This window comes from Peromyscus californicus, unplaced genomic scaffold, assembly GCF_007827085.1.
Source record: "Peromyscus californicus insignis strain IS unplaced genomic scaffold, ASM782708v3 Scaffold_3__1_contigs__length_106647218, whole genome shotgun sequence".
Lineage (NCBI taxonomy): Eukaryota > Metazoa > Chordata > Mammalia > Rodentia > Cricetidae > Peromyscus > Peromyscus californicus.
The window spans coordinates 9,632,073-9,648,234 of record NW_026294551.1 but is presented as its reverse complement, the minus strand read 5'-3'; the positions used below and the strand labels follow the sequence as shown (position 1 = coordinate 9,648,234).

Here is a 16,162-nt window from a genome sequence, read left to right as displayed (position 1 = left end):
CTGTTTCTTTGGTCTGTGGTCAGTTGCCTTGCTAGGATGAGTAGATGTCTGTTCTCCCCAGGAATCACACACCACGACAGCCACAGCCCCCATCCGTAGGCCATTTACTCTTGCCCTTTCCTCCACACTCTCACACGTACCTTGATCTCAATATTCCACACGTTTCCTCTCTCTCTGTTGACTTCCTCCTCTCAATCTTGACATTTCCGGGTGTTTACTTTCTATCTTACACATTTATTAACCTTTCATTCTTTCTGAATAACAAATTCTCCCTCCCTTAAATGAGCTTACTTTTAAGTAGTTGACATTCCGGCCTTTCAATGACACCTTGACATTGTGTCTCCCCCTACCCCCACTTCCCTACACTAAAACAGCCCTACCAAGGCCACATGCAATCCCCTAGTTCCCCAATCAGGATGTCCAGATCATCTTTTTTGGCTGTTTTCAGTATTACTCCCAGCATCTTTCTTTACAGGAAGTGTTCTAATCTCTCCTGGTCACATTCCACCTCCTCTATTTGCTCCTCCTTAGCCCTCTCATTAGCTTCTTACTGTGTCCATCTCTCCAACACTGACGTCCAATGCTAGGTTTTCTTATCCTTCTGTCTCCCTTCTATAAATGCACAGACAGTAAGCATCATCATACGCTAATGGCCCCTTTCATCCACTTCTGGGTACCAGATCCATTGAACCCAAGGGCTGTCAGGACACTTACCCTACCTAGCCTTGGACCTCCAGCAAGTCTCTCAGATTCAACATGCCACAAACATCTCTAGCTTACTCTTCCTAAACCCTTGCTTTTTGGATCTCCCTTACTCATACTAGAGCCTCTACTCATCCTTCATCCGTGTCTGAAGACCTAGATCCCAAACACTCCCCTTTCTCTCATATGAAATTCAGTCTCATCTCCCCTCTTGTAGCTCTCCTCCATGGCTGCCACTTTCCCCTCCCCATGTACACTGACGGCTCCACCTTCCCTGCCAGGCAAATACCCCTCAATGAGTCTTCTCGATTCCAACAGAATATCCTCTGCATGGTACCAAAGATATCTTTCCAACATGCAAATACCACAGGTACCTAAAATTATTCACTGGCCCCTTATTATTAATTGGATAAAACGGTCCATTCTCTGCAAACAACAGAAGGCTTTTTTCTGACATTGGCCCCTTTGTTCCTGTACAGTTCCATCTCTCCTCCTGGTTTCTTTTGTACATAACACTTCACCATTCATGAGTGCTCTCCAGTGTGGGATATCCTGTGCTCTAAAGACCTTGGTATGTATGTGTGGCTTTCCATCTGTCTGAAGTAGCTCTTTATCCTGTTGCTGTCCTGTCTTGAAAATCGCAGCTCAAGCACCTGGCTTCTTATGAAATCCCCCTTGACCACAGTGGGCAATGTTTGTTCTTATTCCTTTATGTACCGCTCACCATCAAACCATCCACTACAATGTGCCCCACACTGTGCCTAGGCCATCCATCTTCTCCACTCATCTTTTCTCCAAAGACAAAACCACATTCTTTTGCCTTATGCTCCAGATTCAGTTAGTGCTTGTGAAATTGTTATGAATGGACAAATGAATGAATGAATGAATGAATGAGTTAAAGAAAGAGCAAGAACCCCACTCCCCATATTTCTTTATTCTATTTATGCTAAGATTGTGTGACGCAGGTTTGTGAGAGTGTATGCTCGTGCAGGTAAGAGGCCAGAAGTTGACATTAAGTGTGTTCTTCAGTTATTCTCCCACTTAATGGGGTATGTCTGTGTATCCATGTGTTGTATGTACGTGTGTGCATGCATGTAGAGGTCAGAGGTGGAGAGCGGCTGTCTTCTTGAATTGCTCCCCATCTGACTTTTTGAGATATGGTCTCTCGTGTTTGTATGGCAAGCGCTTCATTAACTGAGCCATCTTCCTAGACCCCGCTAGGCTTCTGATTTGTCTTTACCTAGGGGCTTTCTCATGTTGCTCCAGAACCTCAAAACAAGGAAGGATCTGGCCACTATAACAAATGGCTTCTGGGAAGAATGTCAACGTATCCGTGGCACGATTGTCACCTTCCACTCAGCACCACAGACCTGTGAATGGTGCCAACTGTGAAAAGAGGAACAGAAATGAAATTTCCAGAGGGATACAAGAAGGCCACAGAGTCAGAGCAAAGGCCACTGTGTGTCCTGTATATGCTGCGTGGATTCTGACTCGAGTCTCTCTTCCAGCTCAGCCCTTCACAGAGTGCAGTAATATCCCAGCAAGGAAGGTGACTTCTCCTCCCTGGAGTTCCTGGGAGCATGAACTCATTCCAGCTTCCTCATTCCCTGCCACCAGGTGAGATTCCAAAGAATGAGCTCAGGGGAGGGGAGGGCTCAGCCAGAGCTCAGGCCAAACCGCTGTACCAGTGCGGACAGATCCCTTTCACTTCCGTGGCAGATCTTAGGAAATATGGCTTCTGCTGATTTGATGGCGGCTCCCACTGAGCTTGTTTGTGCCTCTCCCAACCTGCCCAAATCCTTCTTCTGCCCAAATCCTTCTCCTCCTCATTTTCCATCTCCTCCTTCTTCCATTCCTAGTTCCTAGCTTTTGTCTCCACCAGCCAACAAGGGGTTAAAAATATCCAGTACCAGGGAGGCCAGGCCACAGGGATGCAGGTGCAAACAGAGAAAGTGGGGGCTAGAATCTAGAAGGATCTGTCACCATTCCAAGAGCTTCTTTGTGAGAGGAGTGGTCACAGATTTTTACTAAAAGTCTCCAGGCAAAAAGTCCATAAATCTAGAAACTGTGAAAGGCAATGGAAATTTAATTAAATGAGTTAATGTATGTTGAGTGCTTGAGACAGCGCCTGGCACACCATTGGGCTGTGCAAACCTTTGGAAGTGAGGAAGAGTTTAGAGAAATGTGCATTCTAGCATCCCAGCAGGCTATACAGTGCAGAATCTTCAAAGACAATTGACCCCAGATCCCTGCATTCCAAGTCACTGCCCTCCCTGCCACTAGGTCTCAAGATTTTGCTGTCCCCTGTCTCCTTGCCTTCTCCCTCCTCCCTCTCTCTGAGAACCTGAGTGCTGGTTTCTATCTGTGGAGATGTGCTCGCTCATCTTTGGTTGGCCCCACCATAGCTTCCTCTCACTGTCCATGGAAACCCTTGATTCCCATCCCGTTCTGCTAGTGCAGCTTACACAAAGCCTGTGCTATCTCCATAGCAGCAATTATATTGGCTTTGTCATAATAACCATGTGGAATGGCCCTGTAATTACAGGAATAGGAGAAAAGCTTTCCTATCTGCAGCTCACTGGAAAGAACTCTGGTTAGATTTTCCCAGAAATCTCATGGAAACAGGATCAAGATAGCAGAAGGAAGCAAGACCCTGGTGGTCTACTTCCAAGGTCACCCTACCAACATCACCATAGATTGCTACTGTATGAGGTGAAAATGCAAACCCCCTCACATCTCTTCTTCAATACATGACTCAAGCAGAAGAAAGGAAAAAAATGAGGCTGCTCTACTCAATTTCTAAGGCTCTCAGAGGAACCAAAAGCCATGGCTGAGAAGGTGTCTCGCCTTCACCTAAGTGTGCACAGGCCCCACATGCGCAGCTGACCTCCTGCTTTGTGAATTGCTGTCATGGCTGAGCTCATGCCCAAGGCTCTCTGCTTCACCAGGGGAAGGGAATGATGGATGGTGTGCCCCTGAGACACAAGCAGAGACGTGAGTCAGTAGTAGAAGGGAAATTGGCTCCAAGATGTGGCCCAGCAAGCCAGCAGTTGGATGGGGCTGAGGGAAGAGAAGGGCCCCCAAGGGAAGTGGTCCTGTTTCTAGATGCTTCCTTTCCAGCCTACTCAGAGCTCTCCAGTGCATGTCAGATACAGAGTGGGCAAGTTGGGGGCAAGTATGTAGATAGGTAATGAGGGCTTCCTCTGGGCCTGGCACTGCTCTGGATATTAGGATTCAGATAGGCCAGGGTAGTTAAATGGTGATGATAATCCAGGCTTTGGTGGTGGTGTCAGTGGTGGTGGTGCGTGTATGTTTGTTACTCTCTGCTCTTGATTGTGGCTGTGACTTGATTAGAGACTTAAATTCCTGCTTTGATCTCCCCTCAATGATGGACTATCACCTAGAATTGTAAAAGTCTTTCCTTCCAAAGTTAATTTTTGGGAAAATATTTTGTCACAGCAACAGACATGAAACTAGAACAGCACAAACATGGGTGCCTGGGCTTTGGCTGTCATTCCTCAGGACAAGGTCCCCCACTGGCCTGGAACTTGTCAAGTTGACCAGGCTAGCTGGTCAGCCAGGCCTAAGGATCCACCAGTTTCCACCTCCCTCGGTTCTAGAACTGCAATATGAGCCACTATACCTGTCTTTTCCATGTGGTTTCTGGGAATCAAACTCAGTTCCTTCTGCTTGCATAGAGAGCCAATCACTGACTGAACCAGCTCCCCATGAAGGATAACCCCAGTTTGATATACTGTCAGGTCAGAGTTACAAGAGCTCTTAAAAACGATGGCTTGCTGATGAGCCAACTAAGACTCAGAGGACTTGTCTAAGGTGCAAAGCTTCCCGGTAGGTGGGGGCAAGCCTTCACTTGCTTTGATTGCCCAGGACCATGTGTGAAGACGGCGGAGGAGCAGGTCTGCAAACCATCAGAGATAGACTCCCACGTGGAATGCTGTTCTTAGAGCAGGGTGCCGCTTTTTGGACACCTGTGGGTGGTACAATGGACACAAGGGGACTGCCATGACAAACTTGCCACACTGACCTGGTTCTAGGGTAACATACAGGATCTGTGATTAAGCCCCAGATCCTGAGAAACCCACAGAATCCAAGCGACTTCTCAAGCACCTATCTTCTTTGGAAACTCCACCCACCAGGTACTACAGGGCTTATGACTCTGCTGCTGTTTTAGTGAAAGGGAAAAAAAATGCACATCAGATTTCAAGACTGTATAGTCTACATGGGCACCTTGAAAATGAGTACACGGAGCCTGGGGTAGAAAGAATACAACTCAATTCAATGCTTAAGAAACTCACTAATTTCACCGAAGTATTACTTCATAATTAGTGAAATAATTATGCCACTTCAACTTCTCAATAGTCCCTGATATTTTATTTTGTAGGGATACAAAGAAAAACAGCCTGAGCTCTCTTAGATGCTGTCTTAATCAGAGGAATTTCCCTTCAAAATAATAGGGAATGTAGAGAAGTGTGACTGTTCAAGACACTGAGAAGAAGTCATAGTCAAGAGCTCAGCCCTAAACGGGGCATTTACCACCCACTCCAAGGGTCAGAGATCAAGTCGGAAGTGAGGGTGGGAAGAATATAAGAGCCAGGAGATAAGGCAAAGAACTATGAAGTGCTGTCTTCTCGGCATGACGAAGCTGTGGCAAGCATGATCTCAGCCCCTGCAGCTGCCTACAGTGGACCTGCACAAGACTGGGCCTGTCAACAGTCAATCACAGATCGGGGAGGGGCCCCTGTGGCCCTACTCCTACCTGCTGAATGATGAGCTGAGAGAGTCTAGGGGAGGGGCCAACATTATCTTCAGCTGTGTACCCACTGATGAGCTCACCATACTCCAGTGGATGGTAACAAACCCAGGGACTCACGGATAGCTCTGGTCTAACTCCATGGGATAGCTCTGGTCTAACTCCATGGGGGTGCAGCACAAAAGGGCACGAATGTGGGAGAGGTATTTGTAAGAGGTTGGGGAAGTGGTGGAGGCTGAGGAACAAGAAGTGGCAGTAATAAGAGGGCAAAGGTACTTTGAAAACACAAAGAAAAACTATTTTAAGGGGTCCTGGATCAGAGGCTAGCGTTCTCAAAGCCTGGACCAGAGAACTGGTGAGATTCCAGTTTAAAAACTGCACATCTGGGTCCTAGCACTGGCCCACAGAATCTGCATCTCAACAGGGCACCCAATTTGCCCCTAGGCATCCCATAACAGGAAGAAATGCCAGGGCACCTCAGGTAGACCCAGCCAGAGGGTCACTGTGTCCTCAATGTTATTCTAAGTAGAGCATCCCTAATCCAAAAAAGATCTGAAATCTAATACACTCTAAAATCTGAAACTTTATAGGCTCAAACATCATGCCCCATGTGGAAAACCCCATGCCATGGAACCTGATTTTATGCACAAAATTACTGAAAATGTAGAAAATTATGTAAAGGCTACAAGTGTAAGGTATATGCACGATAATGAGTTTTGTATTTAGAACTGAGGTACATCCCTAAGACAGCCTATTATGCATATGTAAAGATCATAATATTCAAGCAAACTGAAGTCACAGACTCCAAGATTTCTGCTCATGGTGGGCTGGCTCTTTTTTTCTAAACTAAGGTGAGGCAGAACCTTGTGGAGGCAAGAGTTGGTGGCAAAGGCCCGTGGTAAGATCCAGTGGCAGGATGGAGGTCGCTTACATCCTGCATCCAGGAAGCAGAACGAAGTAATGGGAAGAGGCCAGTGCCAAGACAAGCTCTTCAAAGTCACACCTCCAGAGACCTACATCCTCCAACTAGACCCCCCTTCCATAGATCTACCACCTTCCAGCAATCTGTTTAAAATTTAAATCCATTGATGAATGAAAGCATGCTCAGCCTTCTGATACTATGACGGGTGTCATTTCTAAAGTTTACACTGAGAACCAGACAATTGAGCTTAAATATATATGAAAATCTCATCCCAGAGGTTGGGGAAGTGGCTCCATGGGTAAAATGCTTGCCATACAAGTGTCAGGACCAGAATTTGGATCCCCAGGTCCAATGTAAATGCTTATAGGAGTGCCCACCCTCTCCTGCAATCCAATCCCAACATGTGGGGGGCACAGATAGGGCAAGTTAACTAAGTTGATTGGCCAGACTGGAAAATTCAGGGTTGAATATAATTCTGCTCTATTATATAAGGGGGAGAGAATGAGGAAGGTGCCGAGGTCAACCTCTGGCCTAGGCATACACATATATCCACAAGCACATACACCGACACGTGTGCCCATACACATGAACGCACATACACAGGCACATATAACACATGCCAAATACACACACACACACACATAGATGAAATTCTAAACAATCTTATTAAATAAGAAACAGAGCCAAATAGAGTTAAAAGCCCAGAGATCAGAGCAGTAGCCAAGAGCTAAGACCACCTTATCTTACCACTGGCTGCCACCCTTCCCCTGAGAGAGAGACCTTTTTCCTGTGTCTTGTCTTTTTATTGCCTTTCTGTTCTGCCTTCTCATTGGTTCTAAACCCAACCATATGACTTCCTCGTCACTGCCTGTCTATACAGACCTCCAGGTCTCTATGGTTGGTACTGGGATTAAAGACGTGTGTCACCATGCTGGCTGTGTCCTTGAACACACAGAGACTTTGCCTGCCATGTGATCAGATTAAGGACGTGTGCTACCACTGCCAGACTTCTGCTTAATGACTTGCTCTTAGCTCTGATCCACAGGTAACTTTATTTATTAACATACAAATAAAATCACATTTCAGCACAAATAAAATATCACCATACACACACACACACACACACACACACACACACACACACACACACACACACACACACCATATAATGTCTTAAGTAAATTTCATGTTAGGCTGTATCCTTAGCTAACCTGGGCAAATGCAGCCCATGGTCCACAGGTTAGACATGCCTGAAAGCTATTGATTCAGTCAGAGCCCTCTCAGACACACCCAGAGGTGTGCTTCTACTAATCTCTGAGGTGTCTCTCAGTCCAAACAGGCCGGCAAGAAAGAGTAACTATAACATAGACTGTGAGCTCCTTGGAGACTAGAGTGTTCCATGTGTTCCTGTTTGTCGAGTATCTGGCTGGGAGCCTGGCCCAGCATATCTTAGGAAATAAGGGCTGAAGAAATGAATCAGGTTCATCCCAGGAAGACACAAGGATGGATGGCAGCAAAGCTGCTCCACACATCATCACAGATCCTCACAAATCCCTCACACTTGAGTGTGCGTGAACTTCCCTAGGGGACAAAGGCAGAATACTGCAGGCTGTGGGACCTCCGTGGAGTGAGGTAGCATGTAAACGAATCTGAGACACCTGAAGGGGTAGAAACTCCAGGGATAATTTTACCTTCCAGAAACCGAAAACATTCTGTTTCCACAAGTCCCAGCTCTAGGGAGCTGTGCTTGCTGGAGGGTGGGGATGCCGGCCCTGCTAGGTCTCCAGGATGCCAAATCTAAACAAGAATGGTGAAGTGAACAGGAAGGATGAGGGGGAGAAACTATACATGGCTGCTTGGGACTGCACACTCCCGTGTTAACACGGGAGTCGGGGTAGTGTCTATAAAACCTGTAGCCTCCGGTATTTCCCCACCAATTTTCAGAAAGCCCCGAATCCACCCTGCAAGTGACATTTCTTTGGCTTTTTTCCCTTTTCTCTGTTCTTTTAAATTGAAACTTCTCTTGGAACACTTTGGACCTGATTCATGCTAGGATATAAATGACTTACTGCATTCATTAGGTAGGGCTGCTGGGCCAGTGCACCAGGTACTAGGTGGCTTAAACAACATTTCTTGCACAATCCCAGAGGCTGGAAGTCTAACAGCAGGAAGAAGAGGGATCCATCCTTTCTCGGGACGTCCAGGCGTCTCACCGGCTCTCAGGTGGTGGCGTTTTCCTGTGTTGTACTTTGCCTTCCCTCTGTATACCTTCGTTCAGATTTTCCTCTTTTGTAAAGAAACAGACAGGCAAGATTAAGGCCTACTTCAGTGATCTCACCTTTGAGTTGGGGCTCTAATGGGTGAACTTGGGGGGCACTGTGGGACTTACCTGGAGAGATGCAAACAAATGCCTATTGGCCGCAGATAGGGGAACCAATGACAAACGAAATAAATTATTCCACCCAAGTCAAGCCTGGTACACTAGTGTATTTCCTGGGTTCACTTACATGACTGGTTGAGTAGTTACTTACAGGAACATGTGCGACTTGGAAACAGCTGCCTCACCAAAAAGGTCACCCCAGTGTGGGTGAGAACTCAGGGAGGAGAGAGAGATGTGAACTCCATTCCCCAGCCTCATTCTTCCCCCACCCACAGTGCTCTGTGCCAGACAGGACTCTGTCTCAGGCCTACCACACAATACTACATCTGCCCTTGGGCTATTCCATTTTTTTTTTTTTTTAGTTGTGAAAAGGGGATGTAGCCTGTCACTTGTAATACAAGTTAGTTATCTTGGTGTCTCATTGACCTGGAATCTCATACCTGTTCTGTCACTTGCCACCTGCATGGCCTGGGGCAAGTGATTTAGCCTCTCTCTGCCTAGATCCCCTTCACTTCTTGGTGAAGATAATGGCAGCAGAGCTGGATGCTAGTGCAGTGACTCGGCTATCTGTTGCTCTACTAACGCTTACCTCCGACTGACTGGATCTTATGTGCCCAATAGAGAAAAGCATTTCCTTCCAGAAGGCCTTACTCTGCACATGCAGATTTTCCAAAGGGATCCCTAGTGAGCTGGGGTCCTAGCACCCAAAGGAGCCACATGTGACTTGTCCCTTCCCTTGTCCCCGGTTTCTACTGTGTTCCTCTAGATGCCAAATGTCCCATTCTACTCATGATGGGATTTTGAATGGCTTTAAGGGAAAACCCGATAATAAAAGTTGGGAGGCACGGTTGGAGGGGATAAGATTCATGCCTCAGCATCTGAGGACGCCAGTCTTTGCTGACTGTTTTGGATCTGCCTTACTCCTAGCCCTAACCCAGGTACCTGCTAGCTCAGACACTAAGCAAGAACTAGCCCAACTACTGTGGAAGTCAGTATGCAGACTCCTTAAAAACCTAACACTAGATATACTATGTGACCCTGCTAAATGGATCCTGGTCATACCACATGTCTCCAAGTCAACACCATGGACGTTTGTACATCCATGTTGACCACAGCACTGTTCACAACAGATGAGTCATGGAACCAGCCTCAATGACCAATCGCAGAGCAACAGAGAAGGAAAACGTGCCCCACGTACACATGGGGTTTGTTTGCTTGTTTGTTTGTTTGTTTGTTTGAGCCACAAAGAAGTTATGGAATGTGCAAGGAAATGGATGCAACTGGAGAGAATCATATTAACAAATAAGCCAATTGCAGAAAGACGAATATCACATATTTTATTTCATTTTCAGGTCCTAGATTTCATATAAATACATGAAGTTATGTATGCACAGAGGCCATGAACGTAGAAGGGATATTGTCTAGAAGAATAAAGAAGGGGGATAAGAAGGAAGATAGAGGGCTATGGGGGAGAATGTGGTCAAAGTAGACTTACACACTTGCATGAAAATGGCCCTATGTAACCTAATAGAGTATAATAATATTTTTTTTATGAAAAGTCAAGTGTACTGCCTGGGTCTATGACTGCCTTTGAAGCCCAGCACACAGGGCAAAAGGGGTTAATGTAACCTCATTGCTGAGGGATTTCTTAATAATCTGACCACATGTCCCAGGGATCAGAGTGGCGGGAGTTGGTACTAGTCTGTGGCAGTGCCTCAGGCCCTTGGCCCATAGCCCACTACACTCCCCAAGTCCTCTTGTCCAAGCTGATTTTGAATTTAATTAAGAACAAGCCAGTAGAAGCTGGGGTCTCTGCAGGACTAGCAACCCTACAGCTTGAAGATATCCAGGAAGTTGCAGACCTCCTTGAGGCAACAGAAGGAGGTGGGGGGGGGGGTGGAAGTTCACTTCCCATCACCACCCTTACCTGTAAAAACAAGAAACAAGTCCTCAGAAATCCCGGGAGCAGCAGAGCTAGGGCTCAATGGGAGACTGAGCTGAGTCTGGGGAGGATACAGGGAGTGGAGGGGCACAGGGCTCAGGAAAAGCTACAGTTTTGCTGTCCCCATAGGCAGAGGTGGCTTGCCTCCTCTGTATCTCCTACTTGCTCTCCCTGGACATCATGGGCCAACAGGTCTTATACCAGCTATCCCCTCAACTATCCAGAGAGCTGAGATTACAGGCATTCACCATCACCGCCCCCCTGCCCCCATCATGTATTCAGTGCTGGAAATTGGTACATGCTGGGTAAGCTACATCCCCAATCCAGCTGCATCCCATGGGATCCTAAATCAGAAGAACCTAAATTATGGGATGCTTCTAGATGGATTCCTAGTCCTCCACCCAGACTTAGGAAAGGATCAGCTAAAGGGCTGGCATTATGGACACTCTCCAGGAGCTTTTGAGTATACATTTGAACCAGAATTATCTAGAATGTGGACCAGCAAGCTACTGCCATGAGTTAGATAGGGCCCCCCAACCACCACCCATCAGACTTTATCAATAAACTTTGATTGGAACATGTCCCTTGGTCCCATATGGCTCTTGCAATCCAACAATAGAGTTGAGGAATTGCAACAAAGCTGGTGTGACCCCTCAAACTCTGACCATTTTCAGAGACTATTTGCCAACCAATGATCTAGAAGTCAGTCAGAAATACCCGGGACAGATAGAGATATTGCTTAGGAGGGCCCATCCAACTAAAGTCAAGTGGGCTGGATACAGATTGGCTTTAATGAACCTAAGGCCTAGACAAAGTTTGGAGACCACTCACGATGCCCTCCTGTCCCCACCTCTGATGAAAAGGAACCTCAAAGAATCTTTGTGAAGACTGTCTAAGATGATAAGAATGGTTACAGGTAGGCAATTACCACATACCTGCCTGTAGCTGTGATCACACAGTCCCAATGGGTTAGATTCTGAAGTCTGGCTCCGCCTTAGTGAGCCCTGCTTTGGCTGATTCCTCTGGCCCTGGACTGGTGGTATCAGAATCCCTGGAGCACTAGGATTCAGTTCCCATAGAAGGGGATGCCTTCAGTGAGCTTCAGGAAGCCTAAGCAGTCTGACTAGGCAAGTACAGTGGTCACTCTGAGTTAGGGCTGGAGAAAAACCTCTTGGCAGCCAAGTTGGAAGCTTTCTCTGAAAAGCAGCCAGGCCAAGAGGGTCATGTTAGTCATGTTTTAATATGCATTTGGAAGGTAGCTCTTATCACAATACCACTTCTTGGCTCCCACTTCTGAGAAATGCCACAAAAATGACATGATTATCATTAAAGGAGGGTCATACATGTGTACATGTGTATTCTTGAGTGTGAATTGTGTACATGTGCATTGTGAACTTGTGTGTTTGAGTATAAGTAAGGATAGGCAAATGTGCCATGTATATGCACATGAGAGTGTGCATGTAGATGAGGGACCGTGTGTACGTGTGTATGCACGTGTTAGAGTATAGGTACATATTGGTAAATGTATTGTTGTGTATATGCAAGTAAGCATGTGGATATATCTATGTATAAAGGACTATGTATGCACATGTGAGTATATATGTAGACAAGTGTGTGTTTGAATATGTGTACACTCAGGTGTGCATATGTGTTTCAGAGAAGTGTACATAAGTAGATGCTTTGGTATGTGCATATGTACCTATTTGACTATAAGAATGGGCAAGTGGGAATTTTTGTACATTTGATGTGTGAATATGATAGTGTGAGGGTACATTAGGAGAGTATGCATGTGTGTTTGAATGAATGTGTAGTCACAATTGGGTGTGCAGATACAACTGTGTGTGAATGTACATGTGTGTATAAGATCCCTATCATTGTGCAGTCCTGCTCAGGTGTGAATCACTGGGCTCACACCGACGGTAGTCAGTCAGGTGGAGTGAGTGGAGAGATGAGATCTGAAGTTCTAGGCTGGATCAGGAGGGCTAGGTTTTGGGATCCATGCCTCTGCAGCAATTCATCAGCACTGCAAGCCACGGAACCCTTTCCCTGGCCTGTTCCTTCAGTCTTTCCTTGCTCTGCCCTGGGGCAGGTGTGGCCTCTTTTCAACCCCCGAGTTTCCTCATTCACCTTGGGGCAGTAAGTAGTTACAGACAAGATCTTGGGGGTGGGAGGAAAGTAATAATATCTTTCAACATGTCGTACAATGCACCACACTGGTCACAGGCTACCCAACTGCTTGTCAGACAGGGCAGCTGTGATGACCCCAGGGGCCTAAGATACAGTCTCCTACCGTTCCCTCAGGAAAGATGGGAGGGTCATCAGAGATTACAGGCATCTCTCCTTCCTGTCCCTCACCCCTGCTGCACATGGCCTCAGCCTTGCGAAGTGTGAGAGCATGTAAGAGATAGAAGGGCGACTGGAGGGCGACCTCCGTCTATGCAGCTTTCCTAAGCTGCCACCCACGCAGGGGTGAGACTATCCAATGGTGTTCTGTCTAGGGGTCACCATGCTCCTGTAAATAACCCCAGCCAACTCAGCGGTTCAGCAAGCTGGACTTGAGTATAATCAATACTTTTGGCCTGTGGTTGGTGCCTGATCTGGGCCGAGTAGACATTTGTTCACATCTCCTCCAGGAGGGGTGGGGGGAGATAACAAAACAGCTAGAAATAAAACATTGAACAGAAGAAGGAAGACATTGAAAATAGGAGGAAGACAGACATAACCAATCGAGACAGATCAGAAGTACGATTTACCTTCAGATGATGGGGAAAAGCTTCAAAAAGCAATAAACAGGACCATGGGCACCATGGGACCACACAAGCAAAAATGTTGATGGTTATTCAAACCAAGACACAGCTCACAGTGATATCATCCTTGTGGGTGGCTGGGCTCCTTCCCTTCAAGACCCCCTAACTTCCTAGGACTCAGAGATGGTCACTTGTGGCTAAATGTTTAGTGTTCTCTCTAGACTTCTGCAGAGCAAACCAAACCAAACAGGAAATACTCTGTTGGGTGGATATCTACCCACATGCTCAAGAAGTGGGGGGCCCAGAGGCCTGGCAGGACGGGGAGCTCCATTCCCAGAGGCACCAGCTGCCACAGCAGGGACAGTTAAGAGCCCAGCCTGCCCAGGAGATGCGCCTCTAAAGAAGCCAAGCCCTCATTTTGAGGATGTAACTCTAGATTCATAAAAGACAGACACACCAGGATTGTGGCTTGTGGTGGCTGCAGCCAGCCCTGTTCCCGGGGGGAGTTTTGTAATGAAGGAAGAAGATTTGGAAATAACTCGCTGTTCCAGCCAGTGGGAAATAAATCTCGGCTCTGGTCAGAGGCTGAGACTCACTGACTCTTGAATTCTCTCAGGAGAAAACCCCACCATCATCCCCTGCTCCGGGCCTATCTCCACCCAGGGCCCCAGAGAAACGTCCATTTCCAGGCTTCATCTAATGCTGTCAAAGCCTGGGGGTATCACCAGGGAACTGGCTTTCTGCTGAGGTATTTTTTTTCTCAACTACCACTCCAGCTGTTTCATGCAAACTCAGCCCTTATGCAAGTTTTATTACTGTATTTGAATGCATGTTACCTTACACAGACATACACACACACACACACACACACACACACACACACACACACACACACGGTATTGGGGGGAGTCTCACATTGGGATCAAATAATACTAGAAAACATCCCTAAGAATCCTTTAAAAACTATTGGATAAGACACTCACAGTGCAATGCCTGTAACCCCAGTTCACAGCAGGCAGAGATAGGCAGATCCCAGAAGCTCACTGGCCACCCAATCCAGCCAAAACTGTGAGTTCCAGATTCAGTGAGAGACCTTGACTAATGAAATAAGGTCATGAGGGACTGAAGACATCATGGCACCAACCTCTGGACTTCACACACACACACACACACACACACACACACACACACACACACACAGAGGGGAAAGTACACACATCCACACACAGGTGCACACATGCGTACACCACAGAGACAGAGACAGACCAAGACAGAGACCGAAAGAGAGAAAGACACACACACATACACACACACACACACACACACACACACACACACACACACACACACACACAGAACTCAAACAGCTGTGTTGATGACAGTGACCACAGCTAACACAGTGGTAGACTTATGAGAGGTTGGCATGGTGCTGTCTCACATTTGAAAGCTGGATAATTCAGGCAACACCGATCAGGATCCAAACCGGTGGTACCCAGGCCTTTCGAGTGAGCTGGATACTTTGAGTGCACACAGCTGTAGGATTCAAATCTAGACCCACATAACCTTTCAGACAGAGGCTCTCTCCTGCCTTCTTCTCACCTACATGGTGGTTCTCAGCATCTTGCCCACCTCCCTGGCCACTGCACCCAATGAATGACACATTCAGGGTGGAAGCTGCCCACCAGTTAGAAAGCTGATTCTCACAGCTCTTTTGTTCCAACACACACGCAGACAGCCTCCTCTGAACTTGCTCTGTGCGCTGGGCGTGAGGCAAGGATCCAGAAGAGCACTGAGGGCAGGGGTGGGGCTGGTGGAGCCTGAGATGCTGTGTCAGATGCTGTGATTACAGAAATACTCTTTAAAGAATGTGAGCAGACCCCTCATCAGCAGTCAATCACACCATCTCCAGGGAAAGAACATTCCAGAAAGTAAGAAGAGTAAATGCAAAAGGATGAGGCAGATGCCCAGTCAGGGAACACACAGACAGTCAATGTAGACAAGGTAGGAAGTGAAAAATCTGTCTCTTGAGTAAGATAAGATGTGCTTGTGTGTATACAAGTGTGGAGGTCAGAGAACAACCTCAGGTGCCACCCACCTTGGACAGGGTCTCTCACTGGCCTGGAACTCACCAAATAGGCTAGACTGGCTGGCCAGCTAATCCAGCTATCCTCGTCTCTCCGCCTCCTTGGTGTTGGAAATGCAAGTGCTCATCGCCGACCTGGCTTTTTATGTACATTCTGGAGATCAAACTCAGGTCCTCAAGCACACAAGGCAAGTAGGTTAGCTGTTGAACCCTCTCCCTGGACCTTAACCCTTAACCGTCATCTCTTTTCCATGCCTATGCCGCCACCATGATGCCAGCTGCTAGGATGTAACCAGGCAAGGAGGCCCTCACCAGAGTTGGGCCAAGGCCAGCACCAGACAGACCCTTGAAACTCCAGAACTGTGAGCGATAGCAATCTCTTTTGCTCATAAGTGGCCAGCTTCACATGTTTTGTTATAGGAGCAGAGAGGGAACAGACAGAGGACTATCCAAAAGGAATCACATTGGCTGACCAGGACAGTGCCATTACCACTGTAAGAGGAGGGCCTCCCAGCAGCCACCGGCGGCTTCTGGGAATCTAGCAGAAGCAGTATGCCGACCCCAGGAGCTTTCCCCTGACAGTCCCTCTTCTGCGGTTCACTTTCATGTTATTTA

The 16,162-nt window shown here is 47.1% G+C and overlaps 1 long non-coding RNA gene across 3 annotated transcripts in view; it reads right to left on the bottom strand.

The window, feature by feature from the left end:
• Window positions 1–7,083: 7,083 nt before the first annotated feature.
• LOC128122472 (uncharacterized) overlaps window positions 7,084–16,162 on the bottom strand; it is a 29,362-nt gene continuing 20,283 nt past the window's right edge. For 2 of the 3 annotated variants that reach the window (XR_008222444.1, XR_008222446.1), the window contains exons 4-5: window positions 11,653–11,913; window positions 10,092–10,702 (exon numbers count right to left, since the gene is read on the bottom strand). This is a non-coding gene — a long non-coding RNA (uncharacterized LOC128122472). Of the gene's footprint in view, window positions 8,682–10,091; window positions 10,703–11,652; window positions 11,914–16,162 lie in introns of those variants that run through there. The other variant, XR_008222445.1, reaches the window with a different exon arrangement.